Source organism: Phyllobates terribilis, unplaced genomic scaffold, assembly GCF_046119375.1.
Source record: "Phyllobates terribilis strain yellow unplaced genomic scaffold, ASM4611937v1 Scaffold_8__6_contigs__length_399053987, whole genome shotgun sequence".
In the NCBI taxonomy this organism is placed as follows: Eukaryota; Metazoa; Chordata; class Amphibia; order Anura; family Dendrobatidae; genus Phyllobates; species Phyllobates terribilis.
The window spans coordinates 52,086,526-52,112,433 of record NW_027362768.1 but is presented as its reverse complement, the minus strand read 5'-3'; positions in this window follow the sequence as shown (position 1 = coordinate 52,112,433).

The following is a 25,908-nucleotide window of genomic DNA, read 5'->3' as shown; positions in this document are numbered from 1 at the left end:
ATAACGGACTACCACTGGCCTGACAACCCTGAGCCATGGAACCGGGTTGCCACTACTACTCCCATCGTTCCCCTACTGCCCGGATCCGAGTGCTCCACGGCCCAGGGTGCGAGTCAGCTTTGGCGTAGTCGGCAGGATTTTGTGCCCACTAACAACGGGTACTGCGCGCCTGAAAAGAGACTGTTTCACTGTACTAAAGATGGCGCCCGCCCCAGAAGAACGAGCGCCATAATATGCGCGCCAAAAGACCACAGGAGGCCGCCTCCCATCGTGGGCCAGGTCCCAGAATGGCACCAAAGAAAGAGCCCGCCCCCAACAGCCATGAGTACGGCTGTGGAAATGTCCGTCAATGTGGGGGGCTGCCCCTGAGAGTGATTGTCAGCAGAATGCCCCAGGACCACCCCCCATGGGGGCGGAAAGAGAAGAAAACTGCGGGGCAGGGGGTAGTCTGGATCAGTCTGGCCAGGCTGCACCCAGAGATGGAGAAAGGAACCAGCTCCAACACCTTGGCAAGGGGCCTGCTGCAGGCCGCATCACCATGCAGCTTCACAGAGCTGCTAGCCCACCTCCCCAAGGAAGACCCTGAGTATGCGTGGGCAGCGCTGGAGGAGCTGGGCCGGAGGATGGTCCAGGCGCAGCAGGACGTGGTTGCCGGGTGGAAAGAAGAAATGGCCCGGCGGGCTGTGACCCTGCAGCAGGAGGCGCCGTCAACATCCAGCAGCACACCAGCCACCGAGGGCAGTGAAGACAGAGCGGAGGCTGAAGACGACGCCGCGGAGGAGGCCGTGACAGCAGAGGCAGGTAACGGAGACGCCCCTACCCCGAACCCTGGGGCCGCCGACCTGCCCCTGCACCCTGTTGCGGAGACCAACGAACCTGGACCCGCCGTCGACACCGTGCCTCCACCGCCACCAACCGGCCCCCAGGCCGTCAACGCTGCCAGTGAGCCCCACCCCACGACGTGCCCTCTGACCCCGGGCGTGTTCAGCAGACCACCATCGCAGGCCCGGCCGCAAGGCCTAGCGCCCCCGGGCGCCGCTGCCCCGTCGGAACCCCCTGCTCCCGCTGTATCACCCCTGGGTGCAACTAGGAAGCGACCACCGCAGGCCTGGTCGCAAGGCCGCGTACCCCCGGGCGCCGCCAACCCGCTCGCGCCCCCTGCCTCTGCAGTACCACCACTGGGCGCAGATCTTTTCGCCCAACATACCAGTCCGGATGGGCTTCCTTTCATCTGGCCCCCCGAGTATGTTAACCCCCGCCTTCGGAGGAGCCCGCCCGCGGAGGTTGGAGTATCATCTGAGCCCCTCATACCTGCTCCGGCGCCTCAGGAAACCCCCCAGCTGCCGTTGGAAGACTCCCAGTTTGAATGGGACCCCACTGGGGAGGACCTGATGGGGTTCACACAGGAAACACGGGCGGACGCAGCCGAACGGCGGGAGGCCTGCCACCAACAGCTAGAGATGTTTGAGAGGGAGCAGCGAGAGCGGCGCATGAAACATGAGAAGCTGCAGGTCCAGAGCGCAGAGCTGAAGATGAAGGCTCGGCGAGACCCCCGAGCTGCCCGCAGTCCCCGAGTCACCGGGACTGTTGTGAAGTTTCAGATGGAGGGCGGCTGGGGTTTCATCCGAGACCCTGAGACCATCAGCGACGTGTTCGTGACGAGGAGGGATGTAGAGAGCCACCTGCCAGAAGGTCATCGAGGGCGGGATCTATATCCAGGGGATGTGGTGTCTTACACCCGGCACCAAGGCGTGAAGGGATGGTACGCCCTCCACGTCCACAGAGTAGTAGAGGAGGAGGAACAGCACTACTCGGACTCTGAGTACCAAGAGGGCACGGACGGGCCTGAAGATTATGAGGAGCAAGGAGTGGCTGGAGGGTATCGCTACCAGTAAACAGTAGCATACCAGTGTAAATAGTTACCCGTCAGGGTACAAAGGAACTGTTTGGGACTGTTTCAAATAGAGTGTGGTCCCCGCTGGGACTGATATAGGACTGTTTGACTGTTGCCCTATCCCCTAGGTAACAGGCTGAGGACTGTGAGCAGCCATTCCCCCTTTTCAACCGGCCGAGGACTGGGAACAGCCAATCCCCTGTAAATAGTTGCGCTTCCTAAAGCGCCCCCTACTGGTTTTATAAAAAAGACTGCAACGTCTACCTCAAGATAAATCTGCTGGACTGTTGCATCTTTAAGAAGAAAGAATACCTGGTCGCAAGTTGCACCGCGGCCATGATCCAAGAATACAAGAATGTGCTTTACTTAAAAATGTTTGACATGAGAAAGTTTTATATGCTGCTAGGTGATAATGCAAGAGTTTTATAAGATATTTTATACAAAAGAGTTCGGAAGTATTGAAAATGTTTTTTTTTTATAATGCCTAGTGAAAAGTGTGTCCCATAAAGGGAACTGAACTGTGTCGTCCGTTTCTGAGGCTATGTGCCCACGATGCAGAAATGAAGCAGAAAATTTCTGCATCTCCCTGGCAGAAAAAACGCATACAGATTGTGCATGCGTTTTTCCTGCAGAATACATGCGGATCCACATGCGGATTCACATGCGTTTCCGCATGCAGATTGACAAGCGCTTTCCAGGCGATAGCATCACTTGGAAAGTGCTTGACAACTAGGTCACACTGTATAAATCCATGCAAACAGCATGGATTTATACAGTGTGAATCGTAAAAATTAAAACAAATAAAGCTATACTCACCCCCGAGGCCCCGGTGTGTGCTGCAGCGCTGCTTCCTGGCTGGTTCCCGGCTGCCGGCATATCGCGAGACAGAGAGGTGAAGGGCCTGCGGTCACATGACTGTGACATCACCGCAGGTCCTCAAGCGATGCCGGCATTCAGAGAGAAGCCTTCGGAAAGGTGAGTATAAACTTTATTTGTTATTTTATTCTTTTTTTACAGGTACAATGGTACCCAGGTCTGGATGAGAGTCTCCTCTCCTCCAGAACTGGGTACCATCCGCACATAGAGACGCATAGAAGCCGCTTGTACAAATCTACAGTCACGGTTTCTATGCGTCTCAATGCAAGTCAATGGCGGGAGTTCCGCTGCGCTTCTGCAAAATTAAATGACATGCTGCGGATTTTTGTACGCAGCATAAACGCTGCGGAAAAATCCGCAGCATGTGCATAGAACATGCGGAATCCCCTTGGGGACCATGAGGTGCGGATTACCTAGCGTTTCACAAGCGTTTATGCTGCGGAAATTCCGCAGCATAAACGCTTGAAAAACGCTACGTGGGCACCCAGCCTAAATGTGAAAAGTTTTAAAAAGTTTTTGCATGTCCTGTAATTAACTGTTTTTGCTCTTTTCCAGCCCGAGGACGTGCTGTGATTTACCAGGGGGGAATGTAGCGCCCCGAGGGTTCGGCCGCTACAGGGGTATTGCACCTCTGCCAGAGGTGTGGTATTCCACTCCCGGGTAAGGATGGAGTATGGACCAGGGCTCAGTTAGCTGCATGCAGCACACACACCCCATTTCCGAGGGACAGCTCTACGGTGCTCCCACTAGACAGAAGTGCAGGCACGACCGACTATGTCCCTGTCTGGAGTGTGGAGGGGGGTGGAACACCCAGTGCTGTAGGGGCAGATAGGGGTTGGTTCCTGAGCGTAGGAAGGAGCCCATTGGTTGCTGGTCACCTGGGCTCATGTTTCTAGAGGGAGGTATAAAAGGTGGGCACCATCTTAGTTCTGGGTCAGTTCAAGCAGGAGGAGAAGAGAGAGAAGGAGTTCGGCCAGAGAGGGCTGACAGGGAGCTGTGGCTCAGTCTGGGCCCAGCTCCATGAGGCAGGCCTGAGGAGAGGGCCAGGAACAGAAAGGAACAAGAACAGAAAGGAACAGAAACAGAAAGGAACAGCAAAGAAAGAGAGGAAGAAACAGAAGGGCTCAGGAACAAGAAGGAAGAAGGGACCCTAAGAACCCACAAGAATACAGGGTGAAGGGTCAGGCAGATTAAGGGTGCCGGATCCCAATTTGGTGGAGGAGAAACTACCCTCAGCCAAAGACCGGACGTCGTGATCATTTATTGGTGCGACACCTCATCAAACCTGCTAGGAAGGCACCATATAGGACAGCGGGGAAAGGGGCCCACGTTTACCCGCACAAGTCCGCGGCAGCTGGACAAAAGTGGGTCACTGGTGAGGCAGGCCAGAGGAAGGATTGAAGGGGGTCCTGAGCCATACTCCTGAGCTGCCTGGGAGTTGACCGAGCCCCTCACCTGGTGGACGCAGCACGGCTCGGGCAGTCATTGCCAGCTGAAGTGACTTGGATATTAACCGTGAGTAAAGGCCCTGGACTGCAGTACGTTGTCTGTGTGCTTTTTTCGCTCCTCCGGCACTACCAGTACTGGGACTCTCACTACCATCACTCCCACCATCCACTACACTGCCCTGGGGCTGCACTCTTCCCGTTGGGAGTCACACCATCCCAGCTGCATACATCATCAGCCCCAGCGGTCTGCCCTGCAGCGGCGGTTCCTAATAACCGCAAACCACGGGTGGCGTAGTCGGACATAATCATCAGCGCATAACGGACTACCACTGGCCTGACCACCCTGAGCCACGGAAACGGGTTGCCACTACTACTCCCATCGTTCCCCTACTGCCCAGATCCGAGTGCCCCATGGCCCAGGGGGCGAGTCACAAGCTCAAGTATGCAGTCAGCCACCCACCCACCCACAGGCCGCAAAACTAAACTTCCACATTTCTGGACTGCATGCTCTTAAAATATTGCCTTTTAGGCTTGTAGAGGCGGAAGCTTTCCACATCATAGCGGCGGCCGGGTGTCCATACTCGGTCCCCAGCCGCCACTATTTCTCCCAGTATCATCTCTGCCTTCCACAAGCGCAGGTCCCAGAAAATTACCCATGCCCTTCCTAGTGCACTTAAGTGGGAAGGACCGCCTAACCACAAACACGTGGACAAGTGAATGTGGCCCGGGACGGTACATCTCACTTACAAATCACTGGGTTAATATTGTGCTTGGTCTCCTAGACAACGAGAAAATTATTCGTGATGAGGCCATCCATCTCCTTAGCTTTTTGCTACTTGGAATGCAAGCGTGAGTATGCAGCCAAACAGACACAGACCCACCCACAGGCCACAATACTAAACTGTCACATTTCTGGACTGCTTGCACTTGAAATGTTGCCTTTTAGGCTCGTGGAGATGGAAGCTTTCTACAATTTTATGGTGTCCATACTCGGTCTGTGACGCCTCGCTCCCGTTCGCTGGCCCTACCCTGAGAGATGGGGGTACTCGGAACAGGGCCTCCTGGTGTACGGTGGATGCAGTCGTGGCCTAGGCCTGGCCCGTGCCCAGGGTCGTTACAGTAAAAATAAGGGCCAGGAGGGACGGTGGTAATCGAGGGGATATAATGACTACGCCACCTGTGGTGCCTGGTGATTCGCTACCCGCGCTGCGACAGTCCTCTGAGGCAGGATGTCTTGGCAGCAGAAGATGGTACTACTCCCCATAGGCGGAGCAGAGCCTCAGGGCAGAGAAGACGGATCAGGGGAGTCGTAGTGGGTGGTGCTGTGTGGTGTCGCGCTGAAATAAGGGACCGGAGGCAATGGATGCGATCTTCCAAGCTTTACTCACGTTGTTAGGTGTCAGCTGAAAGGCTTCTCCTTGCTCCTCACGGTGCGCTGCGGTCACGAGGAAGGGGTTTAGCACACTCAGGGTAGTTTGGGTGCATCAATCAGGACCCCCTGCACCAGAGTGTTGCTAGACTTTCCACTAGGTCCTCTCCTGTCCGTACGTAGTGCGTGCTACAAGGCTGGGTCTCCCTCTGGCTATACACAGAACAAGGGTACGGGTGGCGACTCCTCTCCGCCCATTACCCGGTGGGATCCTCTAAGCCTCCGGGCTTTTCTGACTAGGACATGAAGTAGCAAAGCCAGATATCGGGGGCCGGTACCCCTTTTGCAGCAGGAGTCCCTCTGACTAGGCCAGAATAGTGAGGACAGGTGGCATATGTCGCTCCATCTGCATCCCCCTGGGATCCTTTTGCCTGTGGAGCTTGTCTCCTCTGCTCCCCTCCAGGCCTTCTTAGGTAGGGACCTTGATCGGGTAGAGACAGCCGTTAACTCTAGCCCGCTCCTCGCCTCAAGGCCAGAGAACAAGGACCGTGTATCTTCAATCAGCTGCAGGTTCCACCGGAAAGCCACGTTCAGTGATGAAGACCACAATCAAAGGACCTTGAACTTAAGATGGCCGTTGATTAAATATGATTGAATGAGTGTAACCTAAAGTGCGTCCTCCACCCTCACCCACTACATGGTTCCCCCTATCTTTTGCTTCCCCCCATCTCCTCTATCCCGGCTGGGCAGCACTATGGTGCCTTAAAGCCCCCCTCAGGACAGGAGTGGTGTAGTGTTCAATGGATGGCTGAGTCCTGAGAGGTGCTCCACCCTTACCTCGGAGAGGAGATACCACACCTCAGTCTGAGGTGCAGTACCCCTGTGGCGACTGAACCGTCAGGGGCGCCACACAGTCCTTAGCCACCACTATTTCTCCCGGTATCATCTCAGTTTTCCACAAGCGCGAGTTCCAGAACATTACCCGTGCCCTACCCATTGCACTTAAGTGAGAAGGACCGCCTAACCACAAACACATGGACAAGTGAATGTGACCAGGGACGGTTCATCTCACTGACGCATTCCACTGGAAGCCGGGACCCAGTAGGACCCTGGGACGGAACACATCCTACGCAGAGGATTGCGGGCCCTTGATCATTCAGGGTTGCCCTTACATTCTACAGCTCCTGCACCACCTCCTCCTCCTCTTCAGCCTCCATCTCCATCACTTGATTCATTTTTTCAGGACATATTCCAGATTATTTACTTAAACTTCGTGTGTGGCAATAACAATAAGCAGGACTGTATGCTTAGGCGACTAACCACACACCATTACAGAGTTGTTGAAAGCTGTATCAGAGAACCTGGTGGCTACTCTGAAGCTAGGCAAGCTTGCACACGTACCATGCCTGGCCCATGTGTTCAACTCAGTTCTGTGGTTTCTCAAAATCTACCCAGATCTTCTAGAGTGGCTTGTGAAAGTACGCCACGTGTGTGCCCATTTCAGAAAGTCAGCTACAGCTTGCGCCGCCCTCGCAGGGCTTCAGCAGCGTTTGCAGCTTCCAGCTCACCGACTGGTGTGGTATGTGACTATGCATTGGAAATCAACATTGCAGATGTTTGGAATGATTTTGAGCAGCAGAGAGCAGTTGTTGAGTACCAGCTTCAACACATCTGTCGGCATTCAGGTCAGCATCCGCACATAAGAGCTGATGAATGGGCATGGATGTCTGACATCTGTGCCGTCCTCCAAAACTTTGAGGACTCCACCAAGATGGTGACCGGTGATGATGCCATAATTAGCATCACCATCCTGCTTCTCTTTCTACTGAAACCGTCGCTGCTCACAATTAAAGAGGAGGCATTGCAGGTGGAGCAAGGAAGTATACAGGGTGATGCTACTCAGCCCAGCCTCATCTCATCTCAACGTGGATGGAGGAAGAGAACATAGACAGTCATACTCTTGGTGAGAACAGGGAAGTCTTGGCTGTTGGTAGTCTGGCACACAAGGCTGACTTTATGTTCCACTGCCTTTACCGTGACCATCGCGTTGTACACATTTTGGGCATTACAGAAAACTGTCAGGGCACGAGATAGTTCTTGGAGATGGAGGTGTGAGGCTTATAATTAAAGAGGATGTCAGTCTTAGATCAGTTGCAGAACGGAGGGCACGGGTCTGGTGATGATACACAGAAATGAGGGATGAGATAAAGGTCGGTGCAGAACTGGGGACAGCTTGGTGGGTGAGAGAGATGAGTTTGTATTGTATTCTGTAGTGATTGTTTAACCTAACCAGTGCAATAACTGGCACAGAGTAGAGGCATCGGTGAAGCGGCTTAATAGAAATACGACCATTGCTGCTGCATTCAGAAGGGATTGGAGAGGAGACAGTTTGTTTAGAGAGAGACCAATTAGAAGAGAGTTGCAATAGTGAATAAAAGCGACAGTAAGAGTTTTTGCATTATCAAAGGTAAGAAAAGGTCAAATTGTGTAGATATTTTTAAGGTGCAGGTGAGCGAGTAAGTGATTTTCCATGTTGAATAAAGGAAAGTTGTGTGTCAAATATGACTCCAAGTCAGCATGCATGCCGAGTGGGAGTTATGGTGGCACCACCTAAAGGAAATTGCAAAGTCAGGTATAGTTAGGTTAGTAAAGGGAGGAAACCGAAGGAGTTCATTTTTGAAGATATTAGGTTCAGGCTCTTGTTGAAGAATTATAAAAAAAAAATAATTCCCATCTGACAATGCTGGCGGCAGATGTCACAGTCAGACAGTTCATTGGACAACCAAGGAGTACAAGCGAGGGTGACAAACCAGATGTGGCAGAGGCAGGAGAATGCTTTCAAAGGTCTGGGACAGTTTTATTAGACCCTCCCAGGGCCCAGGTCCTGATACACGGGGTACTCTGACAAGGAGGGAAAAGTTTTGGAAGATGCTGAAGGACTACCTTGGCGACCATACTAGCGTTCTCCATGATTCCTGTCTGTCTCTGTGCTTTACAACTGTTGGTTATCCAAGCTGGACATGTGGCATGAACTGTCTTTCTAGGACTTGGAGGTCCTGGCTAGTGATGAGCGAACGCGCTCGCCACTACTCGGTACTCGCCTGAGCATAATGGTGCTTGTCAAGCTCGGCGCTCGTCGAGTATTTCTGAGTTGCTCGGGCGGGAACTCGGGTCCCCTCCCTGCATGTTTGGCACTCTTTAGAGAGCCAATGAACATGCAGGGATTGCCTGCCATGCACTGTAGTGCCGTAGCCATGTTGGTTGTGGGCATTACAGTGATTGGTTGGCCGCACAGCGTCATCAGGTCTATATAAGACCTGGCGCCGCCATGCTCGTCACAGTCACTCCGGATAAGACAGTGTAGGGAGAGGTGCTGCTGTGTCAGGGAGAGATTTCATCGTTTATTAGGTAGTGTAGGGAGAAAAACCGTACATTACACATATCCATCTTAACAAACAGTCCTTTTGAGGACTTACTAATCCATCTGCAGAGATATCAGGCAGGCAGTGTATATAGGCAGGCAGGTAGGGTATATAACAGACTGCAGTGCACATAGGACAAGAGGCTCCATTCCAGTTCTGCCTTCTGCTGCTGTTTCTAGAAATAGGCCCCGGTCTCAGGGGCCAGGAATAATTTTTTTTGCATCTTAATCCTCATAATTTACTTAAAAAGCAATCCAGAGAACACATATTTTCTGCGCCATTTGTTTGTTGGCACTGCAGAATACAGCCAGGTCCTTTCCATATTACAGCGCTAAAAATCCAGCTATTTAAATCTGTGCTTTCTCCGTCACACGGATTACATATACGTTTTCAGAAAATACTGCCATTTCTGGCCTCCATTAAAAAATTTTTAAAGACATTTGTTTTTATTATTGGAGTCTGTGGAGCTGGATCATCGTCTTTCCTATTACCTGTCTACTGAGCGCAAGCAGCAGCGCTGATCACGGATCCCGGAGACACCCAGCTGGTTCATGGAGGTGAGCTGTTTTTTTTTCTTTTCCCTTTCCATTTCGTGACTCTGCCACTATGCTCCTCCATATCGCCTAAGATTGGACTACTTATAGTTTTTTTTTGGGGGGGGGACACAGTGGATTTTTTATTACAATATACATAACGCACCAAAGGAGTGTTGTTTTTTTTTGGACATGGATCCTTTATATGAACATTCACGCAGAGAGCGTGCTGCTAAAGTCTACACTATTTACCCTACTAAACCAGATTTACCCACAGATGTGCACAATCTAATTATGGGCATAGAAAAACTCTCTTTGAATGAAGCCAAAACATGGTGGGACCAAACAACTTTGAATAATTATATTGAAAAAAAATGATTCCACGTGGCCTACGCATCAAAAAAATCCTCACTGCCGTTTATTGTCCACAATTTGTTACTGAATGGAATGCTATTCTATCCACTTGCTCCCTTCAACTTATTGAACTTATTTTAAAATACGAGACTGAACAATTAAAACACACACAGTGTGAAATAACTATATTGACGGAGAAAATGAAAACAGTAATCCCACGGAAGATTTTGACATTTTTCAAAAAAACCTTAAAAAAAGGCGATTCTATTATTTGTACTAAACTAAAGAAATTCAGCCGTGACACAATAGATTATGAGAAAGATCAGGTATATGAGTGGGGCAGATCGGAACGCCCTAAAAAACTTCCTAAATCCATTTTAAAACGCAGTGGATTTAGGACAGGTTCCACACCTAGATCTCAAGTCACGTTTTCCTCATCTGAATTTGAATCAGATAATTCTACTGATGCCTCTGAGGGGGATCTAGTGAATGTAAAACCCCAATATTATTACTTTAAAAACAGCGAGTTTAAAAAAACGGGGGAGAAGAGCAAGTCGCAAGCACCGGAAAAAATGTGGAATCAATCAAACATCGACTCCGGAACAGGAGCTGATTCCAACACTAGATGTGGTTAATTTATCATCCACTCCCCTCACTACTGCTGAACATCGACTGCTTTCTAAGGGGTTAAATTTTGCTGTCACAAACAGCAAACTTGATATCTTTTCTATCATCAAAGATATTAACCGTTTTGTGAGAGACCATTTAAAAACATTTCTGGTCAGATGACTCACAAATTCAAACACTCCCTCAGAAACATACCAATCTGTACAGGGCTTTAAGATTTACAGAACAACTTGCACTTTCATGCCTAACAGATCTCAACTCAGAGAAAACTCCTATTCAGGATTTATCTTCCATCTCCTCATTCCGGACCAAAAATTCACAGTTTTATCCAGTACAAACACGTAGAAAATATAGAATGTGACTTGAAAACATTACAGTAGAAACCCATGCAAAATCATAGAGATAAGTGCAACTTGTCCAGAATTGAAAAACTTGCCTTAGGCTGACTTCACACGATGCGTATTTAATACGTTTCCGCGGCGTTTTTGCAGTTGCGTAAATGCCGCGGAAACGCATGAAAAACGCATGGTAGAAGGGAAGCAATGTTCCCCAATTGAAATCCGCATGTGCTGTGCCCATGATGCGCATTTTTCCGCAGCGTAAACGCTGCAGTCAAAAATCCGCAGCATGTCAATTAATTTTGCGGAAACGCTGCTCTTTTGCCGCCATTGACTTGCATTAGACCGCATGGAATCCGCATCACTGTATATGTTGATGCGCTTTTCATGCGGTCTAATGTGCGGATGGTACCCGGGTGTGGATGAGAGGACTCTCATCCAGACCCAGGTACCATTAAAAAAAAAAGAATAAAATAAAAAATATATATATTCTCACCTTCTGACGGCCCGCGCAGCGCTCCTGCTTGGTTCGCGGCACTTCGGGGTTGAATGAAGAAGGACCTTCGCTGACGTCAGAGTCATGTGATGGGTCACGTGACGCTGACGTCGGAAGGTCCTAAAGTCTTCACTGCCGGCAGCCGGGACCGAGCGAAGCAGGACACCGGGGGCCATCAGAGGGTAAAGTATATATTTTTTTTTTATTTTTTGACATTCACACACTATATAAATCCATGCCAGTTGCATGGATTTATATAGTGTAAAGTTGACAAGCACTTTCCAAGTGATGCTAAAATCGCTTGGGAAGCGCTTGTCAACCCGCATGCGGAAATGAAAGTGAAGAACGCTTCATTTCCGCATGTCCCTGGCAGGAAACCGCATATACAATCCGCATGCATTTTTTCCTGCCAGAGAGATGCAGAAACGCTCAGGAAAAAATCCTGAGCATTTCTGCATCGTGTGCACATACCCTTAGACAATCTTTCCAAAAGAACAGACATTGTGATCAAGATATCGGACAAGGGTGGATCAGTGGTGGTCTTGAATAGTGAGGATTATGTCCTTTCTATTAATAACATGTTGCAAGATCACAATATATATACCATTCTTTCCAATGACCCAACGGCATTTTTTCAGGAAAAACTCATCAAATTAGTACAAGAGGGCTTTTCTTTGGGCTTTTTCACTAAAAAAAGAATCAGAATTCCTCATTGTGGATTCTCCAACTATTTCCATCTTACATGCCTTACCTAAGACTCACAAGAATGAACGACCACCACCCATGCGCCCAATTATTTCAGGAACTGGCTCGCTGGGAGAAAGATTAGGTCAATGGTTGGACTCTGCTTTAAAAGCCACTTGTCATGCGTATTCCAGGTCAGCTTGAGGACTCATGCGACGTCCTTAATTTATTTGATAATGTTACCTGGTCAAATTCATGGTCATGGCTTAGTTGTGACGTCACAGTACTATACACTAGCATTCCTCACCACATAGCAATCTCTGCCATAGATCACCATATGTTCAAATATAGTTCTTACTCCCATGAACTTCAGTCGTTCATTAAAACAGTTTTATCTTTTCTATTAAACAAAAAACCTGGCACTCAAATAGACTTGAAGATTTCTTAGAGGATTTTTTTAAAAAATAATATTTAATGATAATGTAGTACAATAAGCAGACGTTTCGGTCCCACGGACCTTCATCGGTGTACTATGACAGAAAATAATACAAAAAAAAAATAATAAATCAATAGACAATAGTAGACATGCAACATTTTGCAAAAATAACAAGCATAGTGAGCAAAAATCCAAAGAAAATCAAAATAAATGGTCATGGATACATGGCATAGGGTTAACAACAAGGGGAACCGGATGGGAGAGAGGGAGAGGAAGGGGCTGGATGTAAATGAAAATGGAAATGTAATAGAACCTACCAGAAGAGAGGAGAAAAGCTGGGAAGAAAAAGAACAAACAGAGTATAAGTATCTGTAGACGTAACAATGGCAGAACACAAGAAGGGAGAGAGAGAACAGCTGTTACCTGTAGGGTATGGTAATAAAGAGTGGCTGTCACGAGGAAGAACGCGGTATTCACCGCTTCCCTATCATCCCGGTCTTTTATACATTGCCTAAAATTCATAAAAATCTGGAAAATCCCCCAGGCCGTCCCATCGTGGCCTCCACAGAATCAATTTTATCTCCTTTATCCATTTTTTTGGAAAAAATCCTGACTCCGCTAGTCAAAAAAACAAAATCGTTCATCCTAGATACTGGGGCTTTTCTCACTACCATTCGAGACATCAAACAGACAAATCCTGATTCCCTGTTGGTCACACTGGACGTGAACAACTTATATACATCTATACCACACGTAAAAGGGATCCAGTGTGTCAAAAAATTGTTAGCAGATTCAGAGACACCGGCTGAAGTCAGTCACCTCTGTCTTGATCTCCTAAACTTGGTGTTAACAAAAAACTATTTCCTTTTCCAGGACACTTTCTTTTTACAGAAACAGGGTACCGCTATGGGATCTAATGTGGCCCCACCATATGCAAATTGCTACATGGCCACATTCGAGGAGGAGGTGATATACACCCATCCTCTCTTCCAGATTCACTCCGTAGCCTGGAAACGCTACATTGATGATATTTTTTGCATATGGGAGGGGCCTCCTGAAACCCTTACGGAATTCTTTGGATCTCTTAATTCAGCCTGGGAGGGCCTTCATTTTACCATCACATCAAATAAAGATTCCATCAACTTTCTAGACACGACTATCATCAAAGATGAGTTGGGTTTTCTCTCATCTGACCTTTACGTCAAACCTACTGACAGAAATGGTCTTCTACATTTCTCTAGCTCACATCCTAGATCCATATTCTCCTCAGTTCCTAAGTCACAATTCCGCCGTGTTCAGCGTATAGTTAGCAACCCTTCCATTCAAAGCCAGAGACTACATGAGATACAGAATAAATTTGTGGATAGAGGATACCCGATAGACACCCTATCTAAAGCATTGGAGGGAACCACTCCACCCCGATACCCATCCAATAACCGTATCCCATTTGTACATACCTACCACCCCATGACTTTCATACTACACAGGAAAATCAGACAACACTGGAACATACTTCAAACTGCATACCCCTCTGTCCCCGGTTTCACAGTCCCCTTCTTACCTTGCTATAAAAGGGCACCCAACATCCGGGATCGACTGGTACGTGCCGATATTGGCACCACAAACACCAGACCGCGACAAAGATTCCTGTCCACACCAAAAACGGGGACCTTTCCATGTCTCCAGTGTTACCAGTGTAACAACATCATCAGGGGCAGTACTTTACATCATCCACAATCAGGAAAACAGTACAGGATCAAAGATTACTTTACCTGCAACTCTTCTTATGTCATTTATGTCATTAAATGTCCCTGTGGCCTTATATACGTCGGCGAAACAACCCAACCTATCAAAGATAGAATCTCTAAACACAAGTCTACTATACGCTGTAAAAATCTATTTCTACCCATCCCGGCACATTTCACATCAGCAGGACATTCAATATCGCAGCTCAAATTCCAGGTCATAGAACAAGTTAACCCCCCAAGGCGTGGAGGGGATCGTGTTCGCTTGTTGAAACTCAGAGAGGCATACTGGATACATGAGCTACAGTCCCTGTCCCCGAAAGGTCTCAACAGAGAATATGATCTCTGTTCATTTATATGAGTACCCCGATTTCTGTATTAATATCATTTTGTGCATATCCAATAGTCAAATATCCACTTGACTATAATCTCCTCTTTCTACTATGTCATTATATACAGTCTGGTTTTGTTCTGACCACTTTTACATGTATTCTTAAGGCTATAATATTACATGTCTTTTGTTATTCCATGTCTGGAGACTTTATGGTTCCTATTGTAGTGTATACATTGTTGTACTAAATTTACTATATACTTATGCTTATTTTTGTTTCCCTAGATGCCACCCCAATGATGTTCCTACTCCTCCCTCCCACCCTTCCTGCATCCTTCCGCTGGATCTCCTCACTGCATCTCTCTCTGAACACCTTGAACCGCACAGTGGAACGCAACCACGCGTCATTTCCGGTCACGTGACCGGCATTCAGGCTTCAGGACCTGACTGACGTCATTTCCGGTCTTCAGGTCCTGCGGCGCTATCCCCTATCGCTCACATTCACTCCACTGTCACCAATGATTGGTTCTTGGCCCCTATACGACCTCCCCCTTTCCTTATATATACTCTCCTCTCTCCCTGTACACCTACAGCCTAGAACAAGCGGTGGATACCGCGTTCTTCCTCGTGACAGCCACTCTTTATTACCATACCCTACAGGTAACAGCTGTTCTCTCTCTCCCTTCTTGTGTCCTGCCATTGTTACGTCTACAGATACTTATACTCTGTTTGTTCTTTTTCTTCCCAGCTTTTCTCCTCTTGATTTCTTCTGGTAGGTTCTATTACATTTCCATTTTCATTTACATCCAGCCCCTTCCTCTCCCTCTCTCCCATCCGGTTCCCCTTGTTGTTAACCCTATGCCATGTATCCATGACCATTTATTTTGATTTTCTTTGGATTTTTGCTCACTATGCTTGTTATTTTTGCAAAATGTTGCATGTCTACTATTGTCTATTGATTTATTATTTTTTTGTATTATTTTCTGTCATAGTACACCAATGAAGGTCCGTGGGACCGAAACGTCTGCTTATTGTACTACATTATCATTAAATATTATTTTTTAAAAAAATCCTCTAAGAAATCTTCAAGTCTATTTGAGTGCCAGGTTTTTTGTTTAATATTACGTCGGGCTTGCAACTCTACCTGAGCACCTCACTACTCCAGGAGTGTGGTAGTTTCTCTATTTTTTATCTTTTCTATTAACACATAATTATTTTATGTTCAATGGGAAATTTTTTCTCCAAACTGGTGGAGTTTCTATGGGGGCTATATTTTCCCCTTCGGTTGCTAATCTTGTTATGGCTTGGTGGGAGGAATGCTATGTGTACAGTGCCCATAACCCATTTTGTACATCCCTCATTTATTACTCAAGATTTATTGATGATATTTTAATGGTTTGGGGGGGAAACATGGATGACATTCCAGAATTTATATCGTATTTGAATAATAATGAATTTAATTTACGATTTACATATACCATCAACCGTAACTCTATTACATTTTTGGACTTAGAACTAAATGGCCAAAATAATGAACTAATCACTTTGAAAACATTCAGGAAACCCACATCAGGGAATACAATTTTGCATGCTCACAGTTTTCACCCACCCCATGTCCTAAAAGCCATTCCAGTAGGAGAAATTACTAGAGCTAGGAGGAATTGTAGTGATTCCATTTCCTTCTCAAAAGAATGTACCTCCATTAATTCTAGACTATCAAGTAGAAATTATCCAAAATGGACCTTAGATAGAGCAAGAAAAATAGTAGATTTTAAATCTAGAAGCAATCTCATTACTAAAAGGAACCACCACAACAACACCAGCTCTTATATTCCATCATTAGTTCTCACCTATAACACTCATTTTTCTGCAATATCTAATATAGTAAAACGCAACATAGATATTCTGAGAGAGGATTCAGTCATGAATGCAATATTAAAGGACGGAATTAGGGTAGTTCCACGTAGAGCACCAACAATAGGCAACAAAATCTCTCCAAGTTTAAACAGAGGAAAGCCCATCAAAATGACTGGTAACTGGCTATCAACTAGTGGCTACCATAAGTGCGGTTTCACAAACTGAAAATCTGGTTTCATCAAAAAAATTAACATTTACGGATAAAAATAATTCCAAGGTGTATCCAATAAAAGGGTTTCTGAATTGTAACACTGATTATGTTATTTACATGATTGAGTGCACTATTTGTAATCTAAAATATATCGGATCAACTACTAGCAAATTCAAAGTACATCTGAGGGAACATTTATATGATATTTCCCATCAGTCTAATCGTAGTATGTCTGGTGCTTCCAGACATTTTATTAATTGTCATAATAAATGCACTAAAGGCCTATTAGCTTATGCTATAGAACATGTTCCCCTCCACATCCACGGCGGAGACAGACAAAATACTCTCAGAAATAGGGAGGCGTTTTGGATTTTTTTATTGGATACTAGAATTCCCTCAGGCTTAAATTATAGAAAATAATTCATGTTACATTACTGACTTGGTGTCTCATTCTCGTTTTTAAAAATTCCCGCTGCTTTTTAATTCACTACTCTTACAAAAAAAAATATTTTCTTTTCTTTGCAATCTTGGGTTGTTACACACCTGCAGCACCTTTCTTGATTAGTGCCAGCATATGAAGGGTTCCTCCCCCTTATGTCTGACACTTAATCATACCAAGTTTAAGAGCGGTCTTTGCTCAAAACGCGTCTGATAGCGCACCCCTCCTTCGTGCCCCTGTGTTTTCCCTTCTATTATTGTTCTTCCACCAGCTGGAGTTACATTATCGCTATCTGGATATTTTTAAAAAATTCTAAATAAAAGACATTTGTTTTTATTATTGGAGTTTGTGGAGCTGGATCATCGTCTTTCCTATTACTAAAGTTTTTGACACTGGTTTGCTGTTTAAAACAGTTACCTACAGGACAGGTATTCAAAACTGTTTTCTCTCTGTCACACGGATTACATATACGTTGTCAGAAAATACTGCCATTTCTGGCCTCCATTAAAAAAAAATTTCAGTGTGTCAGTGAAGCAATTTACACCAGATTGCTCTTCAAAATAGTTACCTACAGGCCAGGTATTTAAAACTGTGTTTTCTCCGTCACACGGATTGCATATACGTTTTCAGAAAATACTGCCATTTCTGGCCTCCATTAAAAATTTTTTTCAGTGTGTCAGTGAAGCAATTCACAGCAGTTTGCTGTTCAAAATAGTTACCTACAGGCCAGGTTCGCTCCAAACTCAGTCATTTGTAGTGAGCGTGTAAGATACTGTCCTCCATTTAAAATGGGCAAGGCATGTGGCAAGGGACGGGGAACTGGACGTGACGGTAATGGTGCATGCAGAGGCCGAGGACAAGGCAGTGGGCAAGCCGAAATTGTGCCACAACAAACACCCATATCTTCTCGCCTGACCTTCTTGTCCCAATTTCTAGGGGACCACAGCACACCACTATTGAACACAGAGCAGTGTCAAAAGGTTGTTGGTTGGATAGCGGATAATGCTTCTGTAGCGCCCTGAGGGCTCGGCCGCTACCGGGGTATTGCACCTCACCCAGATGTGTGATATTCCACTCCCAGGTAAGGATGGAGTGTGGACCAGGGCTCAGTTAGCGGCACACACACATACACACCCCATTTCCGGTGGACAGCTCGACGGTGCTCCCAGCTGCGGGCACAACTGACCATGTCCCTGGCTAGAGTGGGGAGGGGAAAGAGAACCCAGTGGTGTAGGAGCAGAAGGGGGCGGTTTCCGGAGCATAGGAAGGAGCTCATTGGGTGCAGGTCACCTGAGCTCAGACACAGAGAAGCAGATAAAAGGTGGGAACCATCTTGGTCAGAGAGTTCGGAGGTCACTTCAGTCAGAGCAGAAGGGAGAGAGAGCTGACAGGGGGCCGCGGCTCAGCCTGAGCTCAGCTCCACGAGGCAGGCCTAGAGAGAAGGCCGAGGCCAGAGAGGAGAAGAGAAGAAGGAGAAGGAAGGAAGGAGAAGAGACAGAGGAGTGGAAGGGCTCCATAAACAAAAAGGCAGAAGGGATCCTAAGAGAGCAGAATGGCAAGCAACCATTGCATACCCCATTATACCGGGTGAAAGGGTCAGGCTGTGGAAAGGTACCGGATCCCTAAATTGGTGGAGGCGAATCTACCCTCAGCCAAGATCCGGAGGTTGTGACCATTTATTGGTGTGACCACCCGCTAAGCCTTCTAGGAAGGCACCATATAGGATAGCGGGAAGTGAAGGCCAACGCTTACCCGACACGGTCCGCGGTAGCCGGACAGAAGTTAGGACACTGGTGGGGCACGAGAGGCCAGAGAAAGGACAGAAGGGGGTCCTGTGCCATACTCCTGAATTGCCTGGGGGTTGACCGAGCTCCTCACCTGGTGGACGCAGCACTGCTCGGGTAGTCCTTGCTGACAGAAGTGACTTGGATAACAACTGTGAGTAAAAGACCCTGTACTGCATCATTGGACTCTGTGTGATTTCTGCTGTGCAGGCACCATCACCCCCAGCATCCCCTTACACTGCCCTGAGGCTACACTCTTCCCGTGGGGAGTTATCCTACCCCTGTGCTGCACACCAACACCAGCCTCAGCGGTCTGCCTTGCAGCGGCGGTTATCTCTGACCGCAATCCACGGGTGGTGTAGTCGGACATTCAAAACACAAATCTATAAATAGACTGCCACAATTTGGTCTGACCACCCTGAGCCACGGGATCGGGTTGCCACTACTACCCCCATCAGCACCGTACACCAGAAGGCCCGGTTCCGGGTACCCCACGGCCCAGGGGGCAAGTCAGCTTTGGTGTAGTCGGCAGGATTGTGCCACAAACGGGTATTGTGTGCCTGAAAAGAGACTGTTTCACTGTATTGAAAATGGTGCCCGCCCCGGCAGAACGGACGCCATAATGTGGGCGCCAAAAGATAACAGGAAGCCACCTCCCATCGTGGGCCAGGTCCCAGAATGGCGCCAAAGAAGGAGCCCACCCCCAACAGCCATGAGTGCTGCTGTAGAGATGTCCATCAACGTGGGAGGGCTGCCCCTGAGAGTGATTGTCAGCAGATTGCCCCAGGACCACCCCCAACAGGGGCGGAAAGAGAAGAAAACCGAGGGGCAGGGCGTGGTTTGAATCAGTCTCGCTAGATCACACCCGGAGATGGAGGGGAGCACCAACTCCAGCACCCTGGCAAGCGGTCTGCTGCATGCTGAGGCGTCCCCGTACAGCCTCACGGACCTGATGGCTCAGCTCCCCACAGAAGACCCTGAATTCCTGCGGACAGCGCTGGAGGAGTTGGACCGGAGGATGGTCCGGGCGCAGAGGGAAGTCATCGCTGGATGGAGGGAGGAGATGGCCCGACGGGTCACGACCCAGCAGCAAGAGACGCTGCCAGCACCCGGCAGTACGCCTGCCCCCGAGGACAGAGAGAGGAGACCGGAGGCTGAGAACAGCGCTGCCGCGGAGGCAGGTAAGGTGGACACCCCTGCCCCGGGTCCTGATGCCGTAGGCTTACCCCTGGATCCCGCCGCGGAGCTAGAAGTCCCGGGAGCCGCTGCAGCTTCCACGCTCCCGCCGCCGGCACCCAGGCCCCAAGCTGTGAGCCCCGTTGCCGGATCAAGCCCCAGGCTGTGCCCCCCCACCCCGGGTGCGGTAAGAAGAGGCCCGCTCCAGGCCCGGTCGCAAGGCCTGACCTCCCCAGGCGACTCCCAACTGCGTGCGCCACCGGTCCCGAAGCCACCACCCCTTGGGACTGACTTGTACAGCCAGCTCGCCAGACCCGATGGAGAGCTGGTCCCTGTACCAGAGGGATGAGTTCACCCCAGTCAGCGGAAAAACCTGTCCACAGTGGTCGAGGCCCCGCTTGCTCCGCTCTTGCCCCTACCACAGCCAGTCTCCGTCTCTCAGCTCCCGGAGGAAGAGGTCCAGATAGGATGGGACCAGACCGGGGAGGATGTGATGGGGTTTTCACAGGAGACGCGGGCGGCCGCAGTCCGCAGGGGAGAGGCCTAAAAGGGTGGTATGCCCTCAATGTTCAGAGGGTGGAGGAGGAACAGTACCAGGAGCATTGCTACCCAGATGACCCGGACGGGTCTGGAGAGTATAGCGAGGAGGAAGAAGGTGGGCAAGGAGGACACCGCTACTAAGGAGCGGCAGCATACAATGTATATAGTTACCCGTCAGGGTAAAGAGACTTTTACATAGAGTTACCCGGTAACGGGTCAGCTAAAGCCGGCTGAGGACTGGAAGCAGCCAACTTAGTGAACTATCCAGCCGAGGACTGGGAGCGGTCAATTCTGTAAATAGTTGCACTTCCTAAAGTACCCCCTACTGGTTTTATAAGAAACTACAACAACTGACCTCAGAACAAAAACCCGTTAGAGGTGGCCGAAGACGAGGTCCGGCTGCTGGATCAGCTATGCCCTGCAGCCACCCCAGGACCTACGTTGAGGGTTTACGAACGGGTCCCTCATGTTTGTGTTTACAAGCTTGCATTTTATAGAAAGATGGACGCACTGTGACCAGCTAACAAAAGTTTTATATGAAGAATGTTTATAAGAAAAATGTTTTACATGTGACAGATGTGGTTATAAAAGTGAAAAGAGTTTTATAATGTTTTATATATGAGAAGAAAAGTCTTATAATATTGCTGAAAGAAAAAAAATGTGCCAGTAATGTTAAAAGAGAAAAATTGCCTCCCGTAAAGGGATGAGTAATAATGGTTAATAATTTTATACATGAATGCATTCTAAAAACTTGCATGTTTTTGAATTGTCTTTTTGCTCTGTTCCAGCCCTAGGACGTGCTGTGGTTTACCAGGGGGGAATGTAGCGCCCCGAGGGATCGGTTGTTACAGGGGTATTGCACCTCACACAGAGGTGTGATATTCCACTCCCAGGTAAGGATGACCGCAATCCACGGGTGCGTAGTCACAATTTGGTCTGACCACCCTGAGCCACGGGATCGGGTTGCCACTACTACCCCCATCAGCACCGTACATCAGAAGGCCCGGTTCCGGGTACCCCACGGCCCAGGGGGTGAGTCACTTCCAGTCACTTAGCCACCACCACCACCGTGTCTTCCACACGGTGAAGTCTCAGTAGCCGTGAGACTGGACCGCATATTCCTCACCCTGATCCTCCTTCCTCCCACCATGCCGAGTACCCAGAGACAACTGATCCCACACTTGGACACTCTGAAGAGCTTTTCACTTTTCCATTTATAGATTCGGGCTTCTCGCCCGGTCCACTTGAAGCGGGGCAAGAGGAGATCGCGTGTAGAGATGCCCAAATATTTGAGCAGCCACGGTCACACGAAGGCGACGGTGGGAAATTGTCACAAGAGGTGGACGATGATGAGACACAATTGCCAGAAAGTCAGGAGGAGGACCAGGGTGCGGAAGTGGAAGACGAGGTGGTGGACGATATAGTAACTGACCCAACCTGGCAGGAGGACATGCAGAGCAAGGACAGCAGCACGCAGGGGGAGGAAGACAGAGCACCCCAACCGGCAGGAAGAAGCAGTGTGGTGGCCGCAGACAGAAGGCAGGCAACCGTTCCATGTAACACCAACACATAGGAAGTTGCCAGTACAACTGTTAGGTCTTCCCGATGCTGGTTGTTTTTTAAAGACTCTGCAGATAACCCCAAAATGCCATTTTCACCACCTGCCAGATCATCATCAGCAGGGGTGGCAAAATGACCAGCCTGACCACCACCAGCATGATCAGGCACAAGGCAGCAAAGCACCCGACTTTGTGGGCCGAACCCCAGGGTCCAGGAACAGTGTCTGTGGGTGGCACCATTGCTTCTTCCGCTGTTGAGGATGCAAGCCAATCCCCTGTCCATGGTGCATGCGAAGATGCCTCCTGCCCTGCACCTGTCGTTGCACACTCTCAAGTAGCAGCATCAGTAAGCACATCTGTGTCCTTGTCCCAGTGCAGCATTCAGTTGTCCATACCCCAGTCCTCGGAATGCAAGTGCAAATATGCAGCCAACGCCCCACAGGCCACACTACTATATTCTCACATTTCCTGACTGCTTGCGCTCGAAATGTTGCCTTTTAGGTTCGTGGAGACGGAAGCATTCCGCAACCCGATGGCGGCAGCTGTCCCTCGGTACTCGGTCCCCAGCCGCCACTATTTCTTCCAGTGTGCCATCCCCGCATTACACAAGCACGTGTCCCAAAGCATTAGCCGTGCTCTCAACAACGCAGTTACCGGTAAAGTCCACCTAACCACGGACACGTGGACAAGTGCTTGTGGGCAGGGATGGTACATCTCGCTGACTGTACACTGGGTTAACATAGTGGAAGCCGGGACCCAGTCAGACCTTGGGACGGAACACGTCCTCCCGATGCCAAGGATTGTGGGCCCTAGGTCAATCAGGGTTGCCCCCAAGGTCTACAGCTCCTGCACCTCATCCTCCTCAGCCTCCTCCTCCTCTTCAGCCTCCATCTCCGAAATGACCACATTAGTCACAAGCTGGAAGCACTGCAGCACTGCCTCGGCCAAGCGTCAACAGGCTGTGCTGAAGCTAATATGCTTAGGTGAAAAACCGCACAATGCTGAAGAGTTGTGGACAGCTATGAAAGAGCAGGCAGATCTGTGGCTCACACCGCTGAACCTACAGTCAGGCATGGTCATGTGTGACAATGGCCGGAACCTGGTGGCGGCTCTGATTCGATTCGAGCTCACAAACGTACCATGCCTGGCCCATGTGCTTAACCTCGTGGTTCAGCAGTTTCTCAAATCCTACCGGATCTGCTTGTTAAAGTACGTCACCTGTGTGCCCATTTTAGAAAGTCAGCAACAGCTTCCGCCGCCCTTGCAGTGTATCTGCAATGTTTGCAGCTTCCGGCTCACAGACTGGTGTGTGATGTCCCCACGCATTGGAACCCAACACTGCAGATGTTGGGAAGGATTTCTGAGCAGAAGAGGACAGTTGTTGAGTACCAGCATCAGCAAGTCCGTCGCTGTTCAGTTCAGACTCCACACATAAGACCTCAGGAGTGGACATGGTTGTCAGACATATGTACCATCCTCCAAAACTTTGAGGACTCCACCAAGATGGTGAGCGGCGATGACGCCATAATTAGCATCACCATCCCGCTTCTCTGTCTTCTGAAACACTCTCTTCTCACAATCAAAGAGGATGCATTGCAGGTGGAGCACGATGAGATGGAGCAAGGAACCATACAGGGTGATTACACACAGCCAAACCTCATCTCATCCCAATGTGGATTAGGTGACAATGAGGAAGAAGAGGAGGAGGAGGAGGAAGGAGAGGAGCTAGTTTCATGCACTATAGACAGTACTACCTGCACAGCTGTCATACCGTCTGTTCAGTGTGGATGGCCAGAGGACAGAGAGGAGGAGGAGGAGGAGAGCATGGTCAGTCATCCTCTTGGTGAGGACACGGAAGTCTTGCCTGTTAGTAGTCTGGCACGCATGGCTAAGTTTATGTTATGCTGCATTTCCCATGACCCTCGCGTTCTCAAAATTTTGGGTGACAGCCATTACTGGTTGGTGACACTTCTAGACCCACGCTACAAGGAGAACTTTATATATCTCTTATTCCTGAGGCGGACAGGTCTACAAAAAAGGGGCTGTACCAGAAGGCCCTAGTTGCGGAACTATTAAAAAAATTCCCATCTGAAAACGCTCGTGGCAGAGGGCACACTTCGTTGGACAACCGAGGAGTACAGGCGAGAGAGACACAACTTCAATCCAGCAGAGGCAGGGGAACACTGTCAAAGTTCTGGGAGAGTTTTCTCAGACCCTCCCATCGGACAGGTCCTGAGGCGCGGGGTACTCTCACAAGGAGTGCAAAGTTTGGGAAGATGCTGAGGGAGTATCTTGCCGACCGTGCCAACGTCCTCCGTGATTCCGATGTGCCTTATAATTATTGGGTATCCAAGTTGGATACGTGGAATGAACTGGCTCTCTATGCCTTGGAGGTCCTAGCCTGCCCTGCCGCCAGTTTTTTATCAGAGTGGGTTTTTAGTGCCGCTGGTGGAATTATAACTTATAAGCGCATCTGCCTGTCAACTGAAAATGCTGACAGGCTGACTCTTATAAAAATGAACAAGGGCTGGATTGGGCCTGACTTCTCAACACTACCGAATGATAGCAGCGTAATATAAACTCCAATCCAGTGTCTTTTCTTGAGAGGTGTATTCCCATGCACCTTTTCACATCCACACATGGGTATACGCTTCCTGATTTTGGCTATTTGCTCTTGTCCTCCTCCTTCTCCTCATCCTCCACCACCATATCACCAGGGTGACAGTGGTCTGTGATGCAATACCCACCTAATTTTTCTAAAGGGTGTTTATGATGCCCGTAAAAAAAATTTTTGATACAGTATGTTCATGTATACCCCCCAGGGGTAAATGTTTGTCAGCCCATACACTTAGTGCATGGGCATTACAAGTATAGGAGGCCCGCTCCTTTCTAATGGGAACATTTTTTTATGAGGCCCTCCTCGACCTCTCTTCCATGGGGCATTGAAGTGCCTCCAAATTTTTGGCAGCCCTTGCATTCACTTCATAGGCCAACACTATGGGAGACTCTCTCCTTTCTAATGGGAATTTGTCGTTACTGTGGCCCTGCTCTATGTGTCTTTAAATTCTTAGTGGGGTTTTTCCTAAAATTGTCAGCTGTTGGACTCACTGCATACGCTATAACTGTATAGCAGACTCTCTCCTTTCTAATGGTAACATGTCGTACTTGTTACTGTGGCCCTGCTCCATGTGTCTTTAAATTCTTAGTGGTGTTTTTACTAAAATTGGTCAGCTATTGGACTCACTGCATACCCTATAACTGTATAGCAGACCCTCTCGTTTCTAATGGGAACATGTTGTACCTTGTTACTGTGGCTCTGCTCCATGTGTCTTTAAATTCTTAGTGGGGTTTCTCCTAAAATTGTCAACCGTTGGACTCACTGCATACCCTATAACTGTATAGCAGACCCTCTCCTTTCTAATGGAAACATGGCGTACCTTGTTACTGTGGCCCTGCTCTGTGTGTCTTTAAATGCTTAGTGGGGTTTTTCCTAAAATTGTTAGCCGTTGGACTCACTGCATACCCTATAACTGTATAGCAGACTCTCTCCTTTCTAATGGGAACATGTCGTACCTTGTTACTGTGGCCCTGCTCTGTGTGTCTTTAAATTCTTAGTGGGGTTTTCCTAAAATTGTCAGCCGTTGGACTCACTGCATACCCTATAACTGTATAGCAGACTCTCTCCTTTCTAATGGGAACATGTCGTACCTTGTTACTGTGGCCCTGCTCTGTGTGTCTTTAAATTCTTAGTGGAGTTTTTCCTAAAATTGTCAGCCTTTGGACTCACTG